The sequence below is a fragment of the Heloderma suspectum genome, chromosome 4 (genome assembly GCF_057233095.1).
Source record: "Heloderma suspectum isolate Gila_16-S chromosome 4, 16-S_ref, whole genome shotgun sequence".
Classification (NCBI taxonomy): Eukaryota; Metazoa; Chordata; class Lepidosauria; order Squamata; family Helodermatidae; genus Heloderma; species Heloderma suspectum.
This window is the reverse complement of record NC_139461.1, coordinates 272,562,575-272,583,471: the sequence shown is the minus strand read 5'-3', so window position 1 is coordinate 272,583,471 and position 20,897 is coordinate 272,562,575. Positions and strand designations below refer to the sequence as shown.

The following is a 20,897-nucleotide window of genomic DNA, read 5'->3' as shown; positions in this document are numbered from 1 at the left end:
ACTTTGAGATTCACAGCTTTCTGTAGCTATGCTTTAACACCTAGCATGAGCTGGTCATGAACGGGCAAAGATTTAAATGTGCACTGGTTCTGTTCTCTCTAAAGCTTTGTTCTCCCTATGTCAGGGGTGTTGAACCTCTTTCAGCCAGAGGGCCAAATTCCATTTCAGAGAAACTCTTGGGGGGCATACATCAGCGATGGGCAGGGCTGGAGGCAAAGGGGTGGGGCAAAGGTAAAGGGGGTGTGGTCACAATACCAAAAATGCCTGCAAATTTAGCTTAAAGCTCTTACTGTCACTAACTAAGTCTTAGGAGAGGCATTTCAACCTTGTTGAATGGGGAAAAGCTGCAGAAAAGCTGCAAGACCACCCAATGACTGGTGGTTGGGGGAAAGGGGGCAGAGCCATCTGGGGAATCCAGAGTGCTGGATTTGGCCCCTGGGCCTGAGGTTCTACATCTCTGCTCTATGCTGACAGTATCAAGATTCCATTATGGAAAATTGTATTTAAGTTGTGACTCAGCTTTGGGGAAATGGTAGCTCCCTTCACTGGAGACTTCATCTTGTCAACAGAGTAGATAATGAGCATCTCTACAAAATCCTGCACCCTTACCAGATCTTCTTCTTCCAGACTCTTTACGGGATTACAATCAGCACAATACATGTGATTCCCCCTTTTCTTTTTGGCCATTTCCTTTGTGGGCAAGTTCCATAAGTTTCATTTATACAGCCATAGATGGTGCTGTGATATTGTGTGATCCAGAAATATCTTTGATGGCATTTTATATTTATTACTGTACTTTCAGCAATTTTAAAAAAGGTGGAATACACCTTAAAAACAACAGGAGAGGCACTGGAGGTGGATGATGTCATGAAAAGGACTTGCAAACTTCCATGAGTGACCACCCACAAGTGCATGGTAAAAGCCTCATGTGAAGAGGGCCAACAAATTGATGCTGCACTGAAATAGCTTTGAGGCCTTCCCTATCTCAAATATCTAGTATCTTGATTCCTCCATTACATGGCCATATTCCTGCAGGGTATATCTTTCACCCCTTCATGGATCACTGCCTCCATGAGTTCTATGAAGACCTACAACACCTTCTAGAACTAACACCAAAAAAAGATGTCCTCTTCATCATAGGGGATTGGGAGGCTAAAGTAGGAAGTCAAGAAATAACGGGGATAACAGGCCAGCATGGCCTTGGTATACAAAATGAAGCAGGACAAAGGCTAATAAAGTTTTGCCAAGAGAACACGCTGATCATGGATTTGTCAGAAACATGGATTTGTCAAAAACAAGTCCTGCCAGGCGAATCTGATCTCATTTTTTGATCAAGTCACCTCCCTTGTGGACCGTGGGAATGCTGTAGACATCATATACCTCGACTTCAGCAAAGCTTTCCACAAAGTGCCCCATGATCTCCTGATGAGCAAACTAGCTCAAAGTGGGCTAGATAAAACAACGATCCGGTGGATCCACAGTTGGCTACAGAACTGGACTCAAAGAGTGCTTATCAATGGGACCTTCTCAAACTGAGGAGAGGTAACGAGTGGGTTACCGCAGGGCTCAGTCCTGGGCCCAGTGCTCTTCAACATTTTTATTAATGACTTGGAAGAGGAGGTGCAAGAAATGCTGATCAAATTTGCAGATGACACAAAATTGGGTGGGATAGTTAATACTTTGGAAGACAGAAACAAAATTCAAAGTGATCTTGATAGACTGGAGCGCTGGGCAGAAAACAACAGAATGACATTTAATAGGGATAAATGCCAAGTTCTGCACCTAGGAAAATGAAACCAAATGCACAGTTACAAGATGGGGGATACGTGCCTCAACAACACTACAAGCAAGAAGAATCTTGGAATTGTTGTCGATCACAAGCTAAATATGATGTAAAGGACATCTTTTTTGGTGTTAGTTCTAGAAGGTGTTGTAGGTCTTCATAGAACCGATCAACCTCAGCTTCTTCAGCCTCAGTGGTTGGGGCGTAGACTTGAATTACTGTGATGTTGAATGGTTTGCCTTGGATTTGTACTGAGATCATTCTATTGTTTTTGAGATTGTACCCCAGTACTGCTTTTCCCACCCTTTTGTTGACTATGAGTGCTACTGCATTTCTTCTAAGGGATTCTTGCCCACAGTAGTAGATATGATGGTCACCTGAATTAAATTCGCCCATGCCTGTCCATTTTAGTTTGCTGATTCCCAAGATTTCAATGTTCAATCTTGCCATCTCATGTTTGACCACTTCCAGCTTACCTTGATTCATTGATCTTACTTCCTTTTCACCACTAGACACATCCACAGCTGAGTGTCCTTTTGGCTTTGGCCCAGCCACTTCACTCTTTCTGGCGCTACTTAGAAATTCCCTCTGCTCTTCCTCAGTAGTATATTGGACACCTTCCGACCTGAGGGGCTCATCTTCCGGCGTCATCTCTTTTGTCAATCACAAGCTAAATATGATGAAAAGGACATCTTTTTTGGTGTGGGTTTTCTTGGCAAGAATACTGGAGTGGGTTGCCATTTCCTTCTCCAGTGGACCACATTTGGTCAGAACTCTCCACCATGACCTGTCCGTCTTGGGTGGCCCTGCACAGCATAGCATATGGCTTCACTGAGTTACGCAAGCCCCTTTGCCACAACAAGGCAGTGATCCATGAAGGGGTCACACTAAGGTCCTGGGGTGCAAAAACCAACTGCTATGCCAGACCCTGCCCCAGAATAACTTCTAATGCTATCCAGTGCAGTTTTGTTTAGGTCTCAGAATGAGGTGGAGGAATCATAGAATCATAGAATAGTAGGGTTGGAAGGGGCCTACAAGGCCATTGAGTCCAACCCCCTGGTCAATGCAGGAATCCAGGTCAGAGCATCCCTGACAGATGGCTGTCCAGCCTCGTCTTGAATGCGTCCAGAGTGGGAGAGCCCACTACCTCCCTAGGTCATTGGTAGGTGTCATACATTAAGGAATGAGCAATGCACCAAAAGGGTTGTGCAAGGCCTTAACATCCTACGGGACCTGTTTTTCTGCCCTTCTCCAAGACCAAAAAACCTTGGTCCCGGTCCAGATACAGGCTGCATTTTCCCAGATCAGCAGAATTTTGGGGTAATTCGTAACACTTAAAAAAAAGAAGCAGCTTACTTTTCCCTTTCAACTCTACCAGCATATACCCCCACCTTTTGGGATAGACAGGGGGTGATGATTGGATTACAGCACAGGATGTAGGGATGTAGTAGGGTTTACTTGGCAACCTTTAATTCTGTCTACCTTACGGAGTTGTTGCAACCCTTGTGATTCTTACAAAAATGCTTACTTTCAACTTTACCACCATATCCACCTCCCAGGCACCCATGAATACAGTTGACAGGCTTAAGGCATGGCTACTGGAGATACCTTTCTCTCCACAATCTCCAGGATCAGATGCTTGGATTACTAAGTTTACCATGCTGCTAACAGCTAGTTTACAAGCAAAACAGACAAAGCACATTTAAAATGAGAATTTATTTCCATTTTAAAGTATAGTCTCCGCACCCCAACTCTTGCTAAACAGCACCTCTTGATTCTGCCCTTCCTGCCCCCTGATTTTTTATTATTTTTTTATTTTACAAAATCTTAGCTGTGTTTAAAGCATGTCTACCTTGAGGGGCTGTTGTAACCCTGTGACTTTTATTTTTATGGATTTTACAAAATGCTTAATTTTGTCTTTCTTACAGAGTCGTTGTAAAAGGATTCTTTTGCTTCAGATCTGAAATGTTGCAATCTTTGTTTTTCTGCTTTTTATAAAACACTTACTTCTTTTCTCAGGGGGAAAATAAAAGGCTGCTACACTTTGAATAATATAACCCTGATGATCTGCGGGGGTGGCTTCTACATCTCAAAATGGGAATTAATGATACAAAGTCACTTTACGGGGTGAGCATAGTTTTGGGGAAACCCTAGCAGCATTTTAAATGTGTCTAGGATAGGGATGTTAGAGAAATCTGCCACAGACTCCAATGAGGCCGGATTCCAAAGGATCCGGCCTCCGGAGTCCATGGCAGAACGGAGCACTCACCTCCATCTCCCTCCGGAATCCTCGTGAAGCCGGACAGCGATCCCGCAGAGCTGGCCACCGGCTCCGTATCACTGGCTGAGTGAGGGCTGACTCCGGACGCAAATGGTGTCCGCTACGCCATTTGCGGCCGTAAAGCTCTTAGATTAAGCTAAATGCAGCCATTTACGACTGCATTTAGCTTAATCTAAGAGCTTTAAGGCCGCAAATGGCGTAGCGGACGCCATTTGCGTCCGGCGTCAGCCCTCACTCAGCCAGCAATATGGCATGGCAATGGCGGCCAGCCGTATCGCCAACGATACAGAGCCAGTGGCCAGCTCCGCAGGATCGGCACGGAGTGGAGGATTCTTGGGGGAGGGATGGTTCACCTCCCCCCTGGGCGGATTCCCAACTGGGATGGAAGGTAGGAAATCCACGCATCCCTGCTCTAGGGTGAAGGACCAGATAGTAGGTTTTAGACATAAAAACAAGTGCTCTACAGAAAGAACATAAAACTTTCTAACAACAAAGGGGAACATTGTGGTTGGATCCTGATATTCTGTGGACTCCTTTGCTTGTTCTGTGCCTTCTTCATCTCAAAAGTCACTTTACAGGGGTGAGCATAGTTTTTGGGAAACCCTAGCAGCATTTTAAATGTATCTAGGGTGAAGGACCAGATTGCAGGTAAGTTTATGGTAGGTTATAAACATAAAAACAAGTGCTCTGCAGAAAGAAAGAAAGAAAGAAAGAAAGAAAGAAAGAAAGAAAGGAAGGAAGGAAGGAAGGAAGGGGTGCTGCTAAGCAAGACTAACACAAAACTCTCTAACAAAAGTATGTGGGGTAGTAGGTGGATCCTGACAGTTCTGTGTAGTCTTGCTTGATCTGTGTCTTCATCTCAAAAGTCACTTTATGGTTTGAGCATAGTTTAGGGGGGGAAACCTTAACAGCTTTCTAAATATGTTCAGGGTGATTGGTCAGATTGCAGATAAGCTTGTAGTAAGTTTTAAACATAAAACCAAGCGTTCTGCAGAAAGAAAGAAGGATGGGGCACTGCTAGAGAACTTAATATAAAATGTTTTTTGACTGGGAAACCTCTTTTTCTGTCTCCATAAGGCTTGCCCCCCTAGTAGCTCTGTGAAAACTGCGATTATAACTTTTGTGGCAGTACATCTATATAGATGTAAAGTTCCTTCCTTCCTTAAAGTTTTATTGAACTGCTTATTGCAGATGGCCTTTATTGTTTTAACAGGCTGCTTATAGCCTCCTCAGATTTTCTAGGAAATCTGTAAAAATGTCTACAAGTATGTTCTCTGCCACAGCTGCATCTTTTCTTCTTACATTCGCAGGAGCTACAGCAGGCTCTCCCTTTCTAGTTCTTTTTAAAAGTATGTAGGCGTGACTCAGCTTACAGCCTTTCTGGGGTTCAATATTCAAGTGTGCCTCGCATCTCTATGTTCTCTATGCAGGAAACATGTCTGGACAAGCTAAATGGCTACATTGATCGAATCTGGCTGCACCTCTTCTGACTGTCTGATGGGGTAGGATGTTTCTGCTAAAACCTCTTCCTATTGGTTCGTTATGATGGGGCGAGTTCTTAGAGGGGTCACATGACCCCACTGGGCCAATCAGGGATGAGTTGGAAATGACCCTTTGGGCATTTCTGCACCTGTACCTGTTAGGGTTCTAAAACCTCTTCCTATTGGTCCATGGCGGCATGACAAGTTCGTAGACATGATGAGTTTGTAGAGGGGTCACATGACCCCTACCAGGTGACCCTGAAGGTCATATGACCTGACCAGATGATCACTCCTTCTGGCTCAGGACTTCTGAAGGTGGGACTTCCGGCTGGGGCGGGACTTCCGGTCTCCCAAGGGGCAGGGAACCTGTCACTTTTGAAAAGGGGGCATGGTTTAGAGTCTGATCCTGGTACCCCTCCTTCACTACTTCTGTTAAAAGATCTCGCACTGGTTTTCTACAGCTCTGTCTGAAAATAAGCTCAGTTTAGCTTACAGTACAAACATTTTATCTGTGACCATTTCCAGTGGAGTAGCCATGATAGCTTGTTGCAGTGAAAACAACAAAGAGTCTTATGTAATCTTAAAAGAGTAACAAAGGTATTGTGATATAAGCTGTCACGGGACACAGCCCAGTTTTGTTGGAGTGTAGCAACTTCTGCCTGTTCGCATGTCACATCAAGCCACAGTGGGTTAATTCACCCGCAGGACTCCGTGATCCAGGTCAGCCACTGTTTTGCATATGCAAGGTGCAGCAAGGGCGCACCACAGCTTGTCATGTTGTATGAACCCAGTAAGGGTAGGTTGTTGGCATGCTTAACAAACCACCCACAACCCTAAAACAGCCCATTGATTGAGGGTGGTTTGTTAATCACAGCAACAACCCACCCTTGCTGGGTTCGCATGACAAGCTGCAGCGTGCCCCCACCGCAGCTTGCATATGCAAAATGGTGACTAGCGCACAACACAGAGCCCCAGTGGGTGAATTAACCCATGGTGGCTTACCATGTCATGCTAACTAGGTCCTAGAGTGTAGCTTTGATCAGCTTTGTTCAAGAAGAACAGGATGAACAGAAAGGGAGGTGGGGTTGCACTATATGTTAAAAATACACATCTCTGCACAGAAATACAGGAAGATGAGCTTGGTAGCCCCATCGAGAGTATCTGATTTATAATCAGTGCAGCAAAGAATAAAAGGAACATGGTGGTCGGAGTCTACTATCGGCCACCCAATCAAGGAGAAGATGAAGATGAAACTTTTGAAAAGCAAATAGCCAATGTTTCAAGAAAGCATGTTGTAGGAGTAATGGGGGACTTTGAATGCTGATCAAATTTGCAGATGACACAAAATTGAGCAGGATAGCTAATACCTTTGAAGACAGAAACAAAATTCAAAGTGACCTTGATAGACTGGAGTGCTGGGCAGAAAACAACAGAATGACATTTAATAGGGATAAATGCCAAGTTCTGCACCTAGGAAAAAGAAACCAAATGCACACTACAAGCAAGAAGGATCTTGGAATTGTTGTAAATCGCAAGCTAAATATGAGCCAACAATGTGATGTGGCTGCAAAAAAGGCCAATGCTATTTTGGGCTGCATCAATAGAAGTATAGTGTATAAATCACGGGAAATACTAGTTTCATTCTACTTTGCTCTTGTCAGACCTCACCTCACCATTTCTCAATGCCACAGTTTAAGGATTCAGATAAATTGGAACAAGTTCAGAGAAGGGCAACAAAGACGATCAGAGGACTAGAAACAAAGTCCTACGAAGAAAGATGGAAGGAACGGGGTAGCCAAGTATCCCCTATCTTATATGTGTTTGATTTGATTTACCCATGAGAAAAATGGGTAAAATAAAAATGGAGGTGCCATTCTCTTTCTGGCACCTAACTATGCACATCTAGCTCCTTTACAAATACTTGAAATACAATGGAGGGATTGGGTTGGCGTCTTTGGCATCAGTCATCCCTAGAGTCCTTCTGCAGTTCCTTCTGCCCCTTACCTCTGGAGGGAGGAGCAATACCACTAACTGCCAGCTGCCCCAGGGATAGCCCAAGACCATTTTGCTGCCTGAGGCAGACCAGCAAATGGTCCCTCCCAGCCACCCACTTTAAGCTGTGTAGTACCCAAGGCCTGTCAAGTTATTTTGGCCCTTGAGGCAGAAAACCCCACAAGTACCTCTCCCACTCCTTGGCAGTAAAAATTCAACAATGATAAATTAAATAACAAACATTTTGTTGCCCTTTCATGACACCCAAAACCTTCTGCCAGAGGTGGATGCCTCACTCAGCCTAATTACCCAGACCCCAGAAGAGACTGCTTCTCCCCACACCAATCTTTCCTAGTTACATTGTCTTTTTGTGGATTTTAACTGTAAGCAACACTTTGGGAACCCACCTCTGTTGACGAGTAGGGTATTTATAATATAATATAATATAATATAATATAATATAATATAATATAATACAATACAATACAATACAATACAATACAATACAATATGATTCCCATTATCATATTTGCCTACCTCCACTGCTCACATTATGTATGTCTACCCTATACTCCATTTCTAATTAGTAACATCTACCAGCAAGAGTATTCCAGAAAATAAAAGGAGACACAATTTATCATTGGTATTTGTTGATGCCACAGAAGGTGATGTTTCTAGTTAAGAGGCTTTGTGTTTTTCTAAATTAATTCTAATCCCATTCCAATGATTGCCTTCCTTTAATTCCCTCTTTCTCCCTTCTCCTGCTTTTATTCTTAAATGCTGCTGACAAATTATCGCTCTGTATTCAGAGAATGTATTGTAGCCCATAATTCCAATAAACTTGTTAAAAAATGGAGATGGATGTTAGCAGTGATGGACAAGGCAAGGGATGGGACCAGAACACAGGCAAGTGCTTAAGGAGTTGCAGACTGAATACATTGAAGGACCTGAGTAGCCAAGTATCCCCTATCTTATATGCGTAGGGGTATATGTGTATTGTGTATATGTGTATATGTGTATATGTGTAATGTGTATTATCATGTATTCATTATCATGAATACATGATAATGTCAGATGCCAACCTCCAGGGGGGGAATTTAGAAGGTAGGAGAAGCCATAGGTAGGAGAAGCCTTCATCAGACATCACCAGGGAGAACTTGGCACCCAGTAAGACTGAAGTAAAACACACACAAGCATGTGTATACACACACACACACACACACACAGAATGCCCTTTTATAACCAGTGTGTGACTTAAACTGCTGCTCACAGACCTTGATAAATTTGCAAGCTGTAAGGATCAAGGATTTGAGAAAATTAATTTTATGCTTTTCATCCTCCCAAATAGGAAAAAAAAGGGGGGGTGGAGAAAAGGCTTCATCTCTTTGTGCCTCTCTGAAATGCACTAAAGATTGCAAAAGGGAATTGAAATGTAATAAAACAACATAATCTGTCTCAGAGGAAAGGCTGCTTTGTGAAAAGGCTGCTTCCTGTTTTGCCCTACTAGGGTGGTTGCCAAAGATAAGTTGTACATGCAGAACGGCATGAAGAAGGCAGCCAGGGCCATGAGAAGCCATCACATTGAGTGAGGGAGATCCAGATGTTCTCGACCATCCAATAATATCCAGTGGTGCAGCTAGGGCTGGACCTCAAGCCCAAAGTCCAGGGCCCCAAATGACCACCCAGAGATTGGAGGCATCAGCATCTGAACCATCATGGGCATGCCAGGACCCACCAGGTTGATGCTGGTCACCGCAGCATCCTTTCTTCTTTATAAAAGGGGGCAGACAACCAGGCATGAACATGGTGACAGATGCTCATCATATTGTCTTTACTTTTAAAATATATTACCCTTTTCTACAACAAAAAGGTGCTTATTCCCCAAAATCAGGGCAGCAAAAGCAAACTCCATTTTATTCCTGTAGTCATGACGGTGCCATGATTTAAGTGATTTTAAAATGTGAAACTGCACATGCTTAAGAGTATTTCTTTTCTTTTTCAAATCAGGGTTTGTCAACAGGGTTTATTGTTTGGTTTTTTTGCTACAATATATCAGGAATATAAAAGCGTTGTAAAACATGGAATGGTGGTGTGTGTCTGCAGGATAGTAAAGCATGGAATGGCGGTGTGTGTGTGTGTTAGTTGTGTGCTTCACATGGTGTGTGAATGAGTGAGTGAGAGACCTAACTACCCATCCCGGACACAGATATGACTAATTAATGCACTGTGAGTCTGTCCTTGATATTGTAATGATTAATCAATAAACTGGATTTCCTGACTTTAAATGTTGGGCTCCTAGAGGCACACCTGTTGCAAAGTCCCACCCTGAGCCTGCATTCCCACTAATATTTTAATTTACTGATAGATCCTACCACTAGAAATGTAATTACTTCAGTCAGATTTGTACTGGCAGTGGCACAGCTCAAAATCCAATTTTAGTGCCCCTGCAAGATCCAGCAATAGTTCAGCTAGAGAAAGCATCATTTAAGAGATGACACAGATAGTCTTTCAAAAAAGGAGGAAACTCAAGTTCTTCTTTGAAATTCACACTTCTCCAGATTTTGCAATGGAGTTCTCCAAACAATGCATACAAAAAATGTGTAGATTAGTGAAAATAATGTTCAAAAATGCATTATATTAGGAAAATTGCTTGCAAAAAGTGTGCCTATTAGGCAGAAGTGCATATAAAATTGCATGTATTAGGAGAAATGAGCATAAAAATGCATACAAATTTTAATGCAAACTTTTTAAAAATCTCAGTGTTTAGGATGAACTGGCATTAGAATTGGAAAATGAGAAACTGAGAGAAGCCCAAACTGACAGATTCATCCATCCCTCATTTGACCCTGTATACCCAAATAAAACCGAAGCAGCTTTGTAATAGCTTGTCAGAACTTTGATTGCAGTGGTAAAGCTAATGGTTAGGAGTGCAGCTCTTGGAGCTTGAAAGAGCTGGAAGGATACCATCATGGGGCTATGGAGAAGGGGATATGGAAACCCTAAACCTATCCAGCTGTAGTTGTCTGTCACCATCTTAACATATTTGCCATGGGCTTAGTGGTGCTGCATTTTGGACCACTGTTGATGGGAGTGAGCAAATTGAAATAGCAACAAGAGGGAAAAACACACTGTGGCATCTTGGAGCTGAAGAAGATGCAGTGATGGACTCACGTAAAGGACTTACCCTCAAAATTTTTTCAAATGCACACAGTAACATTGTATTTAGCCAAAGTTATCACACCAGGCCTGGGTCATGGATCACTGGTAAATGTGGTGGTAACACTACATGCAAATATGGGTGCAAAGTGCAAGAGGAATGTTAATGCCAGTAACCTCTGCACAAAGGCTTTTTTTTCCTGCAGGAGAGGAGTGTTCTTCAAATTATAACAGGAAGATATACCTCCTTTCACACAGAGAGAACAAAGCTTCTTAAGTTATGGAGAAGCAATAACAGCTGCTCTTCCTCTTCTGCAGTTCTGTGTAACGTCTGAAATATTCCTCCCTCCTATGTACATTTCACAGCTGGAGAGGAGGAGGCAGGAGATGCAGGAGATCCTGTTTGGAGTTGGAAATGCAAGAAAACGTGACACATTCAACACAAGCCACTTGAGCTTCCTGTCCAGCAGTAAAAGCACATTGCCCATTAGATTTTCTTTTCTTTTCCCCACTACTGCAGAGTTAAAACTGCTATGTGCTGGTGCATATTTGCTGCTTCCTGAAGCAACTGGACTAATTGGGAGCATATACAGCATAGTACTCCTACAGTAATATTCTGCTACATAAGACAAGCTCATACCAGTCATGCCCATATCAGTGGTCCATCCAGCTCAGTATTCTATCTACCCACAGACCATACTGGCTGATTGCTGTCTCAAGGAAGTTTGCAAACAGCATAAAATAGCAATGTTCATCCCCTGTTGCTAGCGTTCAGCATCTAACAGTCAGAGGTAATGGCTTTGAAAAGGGAGGATTTCACTAATAGATTTGTCCTCCATGTCATTTCAAAGTGAGTAGTCCAGCTATTTCAGACCCAGGACCTAACTTTAATCCCAACCTGTAACATGGAAGTGTATATCTATTCATAGATACAGTCAGGGCCAGAAATATTGGAACAAGGATAACTGTTTTGGCAGTTGGCCTCTGTATACCACCACATTGAAGCTGAAAGGAAACACGCCCAGATGGGAGTGAAGTCAGGACTTTCAGCTGTAATTCAAGGGGTTTGACAAAAGTGGGGGACTAACCATTCAGGAAGTACAGTGAGTGGCATACACCCCCCCCCCATTATTGGTGGCTCATAAGTAATGGAATGAATGGCTGACAAGCAGCTGCATGGCCAGGTGTGGCCTGTTTCCTGGGTACCCCATGACCAATCAAGCAGATAAAAGGCCTGGAGGTGGTTCTGAGAGTTACATTGGCATTTGGTAGCTGTTCACTGGAACCCCCAACATGAGGTCCAAAGAGGTGTCCATGCGAGTGAAGGAGGCCATCATTAGGCTGAGGAAACAAAATAAACCCATCAGAGAGATCGCAGAAACAGTGGGAGTGGCCAGTACAACAGTTCGGAACATCCTGAAAAAGAAGGAATTAACTGGCAAACTCAGCAACAGCAGAAGGCCTGGAAGACCACAGAAGACAACTAAAGTGGATGACTGCAGAATTCTGCTCATGGTGAAGAGGAACCCTTTCACAACATCTAGCCAGGTCAAGAACGCTCTTGAGGAGGTAGGCATGTCATTGTCAACATCTACAGTCAAGAGACAGCTTTATGAATGTAAATACAGAGGCTTCACAACAAGGTGCAAACCACTGGTAACGCTCAAGAACCAAAAGGCCAGATTAGCCTTTGCCGGCAAACACCTAAAAAAGCCTGCCCAGTTCTGGAATAAGATTCTTTGGACTGATGAAACCAAGATTAACTTGTACTGGAATGATGGGAATAGAAAAGTATAGAGAAGTAAAGGAACAGCTCATGATCCAAAGCATACCACATCATCTGTCAAACATGGTGGAGGCAGTGTTATGGCATGGGCATGTATGGCTGCCAATGGAACCGAGTCACTGGTGTTTATTGATGACCTGACTGCTGATAAAAGCAGCAGGATGAATTCTGAAGTGTATAGGCCTATACTTTGTGCTCAGATTCAGCCGAATGCTGCCAAACTGATAGGATGCCGCTTCACATTGCAGATGGATAATGACCCAAAACATACAGCAAAAGCTACTCAAGAGTTTCTCAAGGCAAAGAAGTGGGATGTTCTTCAATGGCCAAGTCAGTCATCTGATCTCCACCCAATAGAGCATGCTTTTCACTTACTGAAGACAAGACTGAAGGCAGAAAGACCCACAAACAAGCAGCAGCTGAAGGCAGCTGCAGTAAAGGCCTGGCAAAGCATCTCGAGGGAGGAAACTCAGCATTTGGTCATGTCCATGGGTTCCAGACTTCAGGCAGTCTTTGACTGCAAAGGATTTTCATCCAGGTATTAAAGGCAATCCTTAAGTTTGAAATGATGTTGGTTTGTTCCATTACTTATGAGCCACCAACGATGGGTGTGTGTGTATGCCACTGGCTGTACTTCCTGAATGGTTAGTGCCCCACTTTTGTCCAACCCCTTGAATTACAGCTGAAAGTCCTGACTTCGCTCCCATCTGGGTGTATTTCCTTTCAACTTCAATGTGGTGGTGTACAGAGGCCAACTGCCAAAACAGTTATCCTTGTTCCAATATTTCTGGCCCTGACTGTATAGATGCATACATAACCTATGCCCATATTTCTTCTTTTTTATTGTTTCTTTCTCCTGTTCTATCTCTTCCCATCTTTGCTTTTTAAAAAAGAAACCTTTAAAAAGGAAACAGTAGCGGCACCGTTCCTGTGGCACTCCCTAGGTCTGCATGTGACCAGTTTGTAGGACATGGTCTAATTTAAACCTTTAAAAAAGAAAATAAAAGCCACTTATACTTGTCAGATGTTACAACCAGTGGCCACGTCATCCAGTGACAACTCCAGAAATACTTGTCTTAAGTCTGCTGCCTGCCATTTTCAGTGTATGGGCACTGTCCATGCTGGACTCCTGAATGTTTTGTATATCCCAGGATTTCCTATGAGCCTTCTTCTTTTAAGCATTCCCTGTAAAGGCAGGCTCTCTAAAAACCAGCCCCAGTCCTCAGCTTCGGTGTATTATATCCTGACATTTCAAATACATTCCTGATGCAGCACCTCTTGAGTTTGGGACTTTGCTGCTTTAGACTGTGTACTTCACCCCACGCTGATCAAAGCTTCTGCCTGTGTACATTATGTATTTCTGTTTGGGGTTGTTGTTGTTTTCCTGATCGCCCTTTGCTCAAGTGTCTGTGATTTATGCCCTCGGGAAAGCTCAGTGCAGAGTCAGCAGCCGCTTCTCAGCGGGGTTCCTGCTTTCACCCAGCCAGGCAGCTCAGTTTGACAGACACCCAAGGAGCTTAACCCATTGGCCGATGTTCCAATATTTCTGGCCCTGACTGTATCTATGAATAGATATACACTTCCATGTCACCTACTGAGTCAAGGACTTGAGAAGGGATACGATGCCAAAGATCCTCCAATTGGCAGCATGCTGGCCCTTGGCCAGCTTTGTCTCACTCGACCCTCTTTCATGGCTGCTTGCTTAGCTTGCAGTGTTCCTTATCTGCTCCATGGGGTAACTGCTTGTTCAGAGTTTGAAGCATGACTCTGCTGAAAAGAGAGAGAAAGGGGAAATGCTTTCTCCTGATAGTTTAGTCTTCCCACCCAGCAACCATTTCCAAAGGAGGAGTTCCCATGATGAACAGTGTTGAATGACTTAGTTGATACTCGAGTCAAACTAATTGAGGTACAAAGCTGTCTTATAAAGAAAAAAATATAATCCCAGTGCCATATAGGCCTTTATAACTGAGAGTACCTGAAGAACATAGTCCACTGCCCATCTCTCACCCAGATCGAGACATCCCAAATTAATGCCAGTGGCTCTTTTCAGCCCTTCAAATGTGTATACTGAATGCACTCAGGGGAGGGGATGTGGGTTCGCAGCAGTAAGGCCCTGCCCTCCAACCACCTACCCCCATTCATTTAATGATTCGTATAGATCCAGCTTCCCAAATGTGGTCCCCTCCAGATGGGTTGGACTAAAGCTCCCATCATCTGCACTCAGTATGGACAAAGGCCATGAACATAAGAACATAAGAAGAGCCCTGCTGGATCAGACCAAGGGTCCATCTAGTCCAACATTCTGTTCACACAGTGGCCAACCAGCTGTCAACCAGGAAACCACAAGAAGGATACGAGTACAACAGCACCCTCCCACCTGTGTTCACCGGCAACTGGTGCACATAGGCATACTGCCTCCAATACTGGAGGATGATGGGAGCTGTGGTCCAACACATCTAGAGGGCACCAGGCTGGGCAAGGCTGTTATAGAGCCTACACTTATAGTCGTACATGCACTGGCTTGATGAATGCACATAGGCCAGAGGCAGGCACAGTGCATGAGCACACTCCCCCTTCATGTGCATTCACTGACCACCTGAAAGGGGCTCTAATCATCTGTAGTTAAATGTTTTCCCATGAAGAGCAGGAACTAGCAAGATGTGCTACATCCAATCACTGTGTAAAGGAGAAGCCAGCAGAATTAGTGACTGACTGAAGTGAAATGCAGCTCACCAGGAAGTTCTTCACACAACACATAGTTAAACTATGGCATTCACTGCCACACAGCGTACTGATGGCTGCCAGCTTGGACGGGGTTTAAAATGGGATTAGGCAAATTCATGGAGGATAAGGCTATCAATGATTACTAGCAATGCTGGCTATATATTATCTCCAGCATGCCTTTCAATACCAGTTGCTGGGAAACAGGCCCAGCATCAGGGGTCAGCAATCCTGGGTAGCTGCTGAGGGCCCATGGGCTCAGAAGGGCCCAACCCACTCCCTTCTACCGCTCGTCCTCTGGAGAGCTGCATCGGCAGGAGAAAATGGCCGGCACAGCTCTTCAGGCCCAAATGCCTGCCTCCAATAGGGTCCTTTCTCAGAGCCAGGCATTGTGGAGACCGGAGAATTCCCCCAGGAGATCAGCTGTGCCAAGGGCAATCTCCGTGGACACCTCCAGAGCAGCTCCCTGTCCTGTGAAGCAGTTGCCCACCCTCTGTTTAGCCAAAGCTCACAAAGGACAGGTGGCTGCTCTGGAGGAAAGGTATCCTGAGAGATCACCTGCGGCACAGGCAATCTCCTGGAAACACCTGTCCAGTCTCCACAATGCCTGGCAGTGGTGCCAAGTGGAGGGGGTGGGCAGTGGCAGCAAAAGCAGGGCCTTCGGCACCACCATGCCTGAGGGCCTCCTGAAGCCTGGCACAAGCCCTGCTGGGAAACATGGGTGGGAGGGTACTATTGTGCTCATGTCCTGCTTGTGGGGTTCCCATGGGCATCTCACTGGCCACTGTGGGAACAGAATGCCCGACTAGTTTGGCCTGATCCAGCATGGCTCTTCTTATATTCTTATACTGTGGTCTGCCATGTATCTGACAAACCCTACCCCCAGACTTGTAATCCAAGGCAGGCAACAAAACCAGAAGATTATAGAGTGGTGGCTTAGCATACGTGGCTAGAAGACTGTATTTGGCCTGGAGATTTTTGTGATACAATAGCCTGATGACTTGGCTGAGAGTTAACCTACTTGTTATATTACATGCATAGTGTCTATGTCAGGGGTGCAGAAGTTCTGGCCCAGAGGGCAAATCCAACCCTATTGGGGTCCCAATCTGGCCCACCAGGGTTCCCCAGATGATTACACCCCCTTCCCCTGGCCTCACCCACTTTCCCCCAACCACTGATTGTTGGGTGGCTTCACAGCTTTTGTGCAGTTCCACCCCTACCCCACCCCCAAAAGGTTGAGATGCTGCTCCTATGGCTTAGTTACTGGCTGTAAGAGCTTTAAGCTAAAATATGCCAGTATGTTTTATATTTTTGTCCCTGCCCCTTTTGCCTTTGGCTTCCCGCCACCACTGCAATGTGGCTCCTGAAAGCGTATCTGAAATTGAATTCAGCCCTCAGGCTGAAAGACGTTATGCACTCTTGGTGTGTAGGTGATCCTACCATTTTAATTTACTTTAGTGTAAGTGCACAGGACACTGATCTGGATCAAGACCACTGTGTGTAGGTAGTGGCAGTTAAACCTTCCCACCCAGCCACTTTTCCCCCTTAAATATCCCATATATACACACATATATATATGGTGCCACTGTGGTGTAGTGGCAAGAATGTTGGACTGGGAGCTGGGAGATCTGGGTTCTAGTCCCCCCTTGGCCATGGAAGCTCACTGGGTGACTTTGGGCCAGTCACACACTCTCAGCCCAACCTACCTCACAGGGTTGTTGTTGTGAGGATAAAATGGAGAGGAGGATGATAATGTAAGCCGCCTTGGGTTCCTTGCAAGAGGAAAAAAGGCGAGATATAAATACAATAATAAAATAATAAATGAATAAATAAATATGTAGGGTTTAAAAAAAAAACAAAACCCTCCATTGGCCTCCATTTATTTACTAAAGTAAAGAAAAGCATTAAGATCACCTGCACACTGAGCATTTAACATAACATGCAGTTTAGCCCTTAGACAAGAAAGGGGAAGTTGTTCAGGTAATCCATTCGGTGGCACAGGCCCCTCTTGAATCTGGCACAGGTCTGAGCCTTAGCAAAGGATCTTCAGCATAAAAAGCTAAGAGAGAATGGAGTTCTGCCTCTTTTGCCCTTTGTTGTTTGGCTCTACTAAAAGAAGAGTGATCAGCTCCAGTTGCAGTCCTTGGACCAGCTTAGCTATCTTACAGGCCTGATGTAGGATAAACCATGTGCTTTATAAACTCTGCCATACATCAGACGGGGGAACCTGATCTTTGCACATCCCTGCTGCGATAGGTGACCTGACCTGACAACAGCCAAAAATTCTATCAGCAAAATAGAATGACTCATCTTTTAAGTGTTTTCATATCAAGTGGGACAAGCAAAGGAAGGCAAGCAACAAATGTGGCCACCATCTGCTTGGATGCTGTTCATCCTAAACCCCACGGAAATAACTGCAAACTGCATATAATCTGTGCTTTTGCACATCTCTCATTCATTCATTCCAATGGAGCTTGGGCAGGAGGGGAACATCCTGGATGATTGTGCCCTGTGTCAGGTAGTGGCAGTGATGACATTACAGTCATACTGACAAAGAATAGGCTTTCCCCCATGACATGTCAAGTAGTGTACAAAACATATGCCTTGTCTTACATCAGGCCATCCAAAATTGTGACCTTGTAAGCTAGCCAAGCTGGACAGATGGCCCATCAAGATTATTTCCCACTTCTGATGATGGTGATCAAATACGTAACACTTCTAAAGAAAGCAGCCATGAAAATGCAGTAATGCACCTGGTTATCCCAGCTATTTCCACAAGGATGAAAGAATCTCTTTGCTCTAGGGTAGGAGCTAATTGCTTGCAGCAATCAGGAAGGAAGATTTGATGGCAATTATCTTAGCATGAATAGCTGCAAAAGCTCTTACTAATGTGGAATTGTGTGCAGAGCACTCTGTGTTCTTTCTTTCCTATATACATATTTATGGGCAGTTCCATATGGATGTTCCAGAGCCCAGAAGCATGATTGATGTTCCTGAATCATCCTTAACCTTTCTGTTTGTCCAGTTAGCTTTGCTGCAGGGGAAATCATGGCCCATTGCTATGCTGACCCAACTGCCTACTCCTGGAGTCATTTGCCTCATCTCAATGCAAGATCTCATTCACAGTCTTATCGTTGCAATAGCAGCAAATTGGAGAGCACCTTGCAGCTGCTTCCCTCTAGATTCTGGAGTGCCTAATGCACAATAGCATGATGAGGAATGGAACAGGAGCCAAACCAAAGCAGTTGGCAAGCCAACATTTGTAAGGATGCAAATAAAAGAATAACATTGCCTTTCATATTTCTGCAAGCAGTTATCAAGGCACAGCCCTTTCATGCTCCAATAGTCAAGACTGAGATATGAGGCTTGCAAAACTTATATCTAACCATGTCAGGAACAAATAGATACTTTACCCATTCATACTTGTTTACAGCTTGATTCTTGGATTTAAGCTTGTTTAGTCCCATTGATTTCAGTTTGATTAATTGCCTTAAATCTACGTCTGGTTGGCTTAATTGGGTATGAATCAGGCTGTTGAAGTCCTTCTTATGCTCTCCTTATACCTTTAACCCCAACGAGCTCTAAATACTGAGCTCAGAGTTTTCCTATGGGACAGATTAATCTATGGCAATTCAGGCTAATTCCAGAGCTCCCTTCCATTTGTAGTTATTATAAATCAACTACATGTAGAATTCATGGATTTTTCACTAATTTGAATTCATGACTTAATATGCCCTGAAGCAAGCTGCAAAATATTTTCACACTCTCAGCTAATTAAGATGAGCTGATGTCAGATGAGAACAACTGGAAGCATATTCTACATGGGGGTCAGCTTAATATGCTAGGAGAACTTATGATTATTTGCTAATGAAATCAAGCAGATGTCCTATTGAGATTTCAAAGGGGGGATGACCAAAATGGAGTGGCTTAAACCTATGTGGTATATTAAATTGACTGTCCCAGTTCATAAGTCTCTTGGATACCATAGTGTCCATCATCTCTCTCTCTCTCCCTCTCTCTCTCTCTCTCTCTCTCTATATATATATATATATATATATATCTGGTAGCAGTGTGTATTAGATTGTTGGACAGAAAAATACTGAAAAAGCAATTGTCCATCACTTACCAATCTCTGTTTCTTTTTTGGCTCTAGGACGATCTCCCAATGGAGAGAGAGTGACCAAGGAACTGGGCTGAAGTATCCTCAACGCCATCTTCCAGAAGCAATGCTCTAGGAAACCCTAGTGCCATGAAGGGGTTAGGAGATAACAGAAGCCGCCATCTCTCTGATAACCTGGACTCTCCTCAAGACTCTCTTTATGCCACCCAAGACAGGAACCCTTATCTCCTCAGCCCCACAGACTCCTACACAATGGACCCTCGGTTCTCTGCTCCAAACTCCCTCCACAGTGACTGCCTCCTTCCACTGAACAACCAGATTTCCAATAGCAGCACATTTCCACGGATCCATTACAACTCCCACTTTGAGGTGCCAGATGAGAATCCCTTCCCAAGCCATGCCCAAGCCACTAAGATCAACAGGCTCCCTGCCAACCTGCTAGACCAGTTTGAGAAACAACTCCCCATCCACAGAGATGGCTTTAGCACTCTCCAGTTCCAGAGAAGCTCTGATACCAAGCACCGGAGCGAGAGTCCTGGAAAGATCCGGCACTTGGTTCACTCAGTCCAAAAGCTTTTTGCCAAGTCACAATCCCTGGAGGGTGCCTCCAAAGGCAGCGTGAATGGCAAGAAAGGAGCAGAGGACTCAAAGCAGAACCGCAGGAGCAAGAGTAAGGACCGGGCAAAAACCACTGAGACGAAACGCAGGACCAGATCCAACATATCAGGCTGGTGGAGCTCAGATGACAATCTGGACAGTGACACCTGCAACTATCGTAACCCTATGGGCCTCATGACCCTTGGCAGGCAGCCTGATCACAGCCAGCCTAGGTACTTCATGCATGCTTACAACACAATCAGCGAACACATGCTGAAATCCTCCAAGAGCAATAATGACCTCAAGGTCACCCCCTGCACCAATATCCCTATCAGCAGCGAGTCCAACTACATCAAAAGAGGCTCCTGGTCCACACTCACACTTAGCCATGCCCGGGAAATGTGCCAAAAGGCTTCCGCTACCATCGATAGAGCTCTGCTGAAATCCAAGTCCTGCCATCAAGATTTAGCCTATCAGTACTTGCAGGTGGGTGCTGTGCTCGGGGCCTCTTCCAGTTGCATGAATGTTTTATAAAGGGTATTCTGATTCAGTGTGGCCAAGGGTGTTTTTGGCAGGAAAGTTATGGGGTTGTAACTAAATAAATAAATCATCCTATGTATTCATTAATTCAAGCCATCCTACTCCGTTCTTGCCTGGGCAGAAATAGAGCTAGATGAGACATTTGCGATAGAAACCTGCACATTAAGGTTAGAATCAAGAGGTCTTCTAGTCCAGCCTTCCCCAACCTGGTGCTTGCTGGTGTGTTGGACTACAACTATCATCATCCCCAGCCATCTGGCGATGTCAGGATGATGGAAGATGTAGCCCAACACAACAGGATGACCCCAGATTGGAGAAGGCTCTTCTGGTCTGATGTCTAGAAGGAATACAGCTGTTGCTGCAGTTACTACTGAACTACTATCTTGATGCTAAACTTGTGGAGGACAATCCAGCAAAAGAGAATAATAATTAATGGCATA

The 20,897-nt window shown here is 44.4% G+C and overlaps 1 pseudogene across 1 annotated transcript in view; it reads left to right on the top strand.

The window, feature by feature from the left end:
* The window catches only part of LOC146348724 (disks large-associated protein 4 pseudogene), a 277,479-nt pseudogene extending 256,937 nt beyond the window's left edge, over positions 1–20,542 (top strand). Inside the window, exons 3-4 of the transcript XR_014790706.1 lie at positions 5,495–5,566; positions 19,354–20,542. The product of XR_014790706.1 is annotated as a disks large-associated protein 4 pseudogene (transcript). The remainder of the gene's footprint in view (positions 1–5,494; positions 5,567–19,353) is intronic.
* Positions 20,543–20,897: the final 355 nt, after the last annotated feature.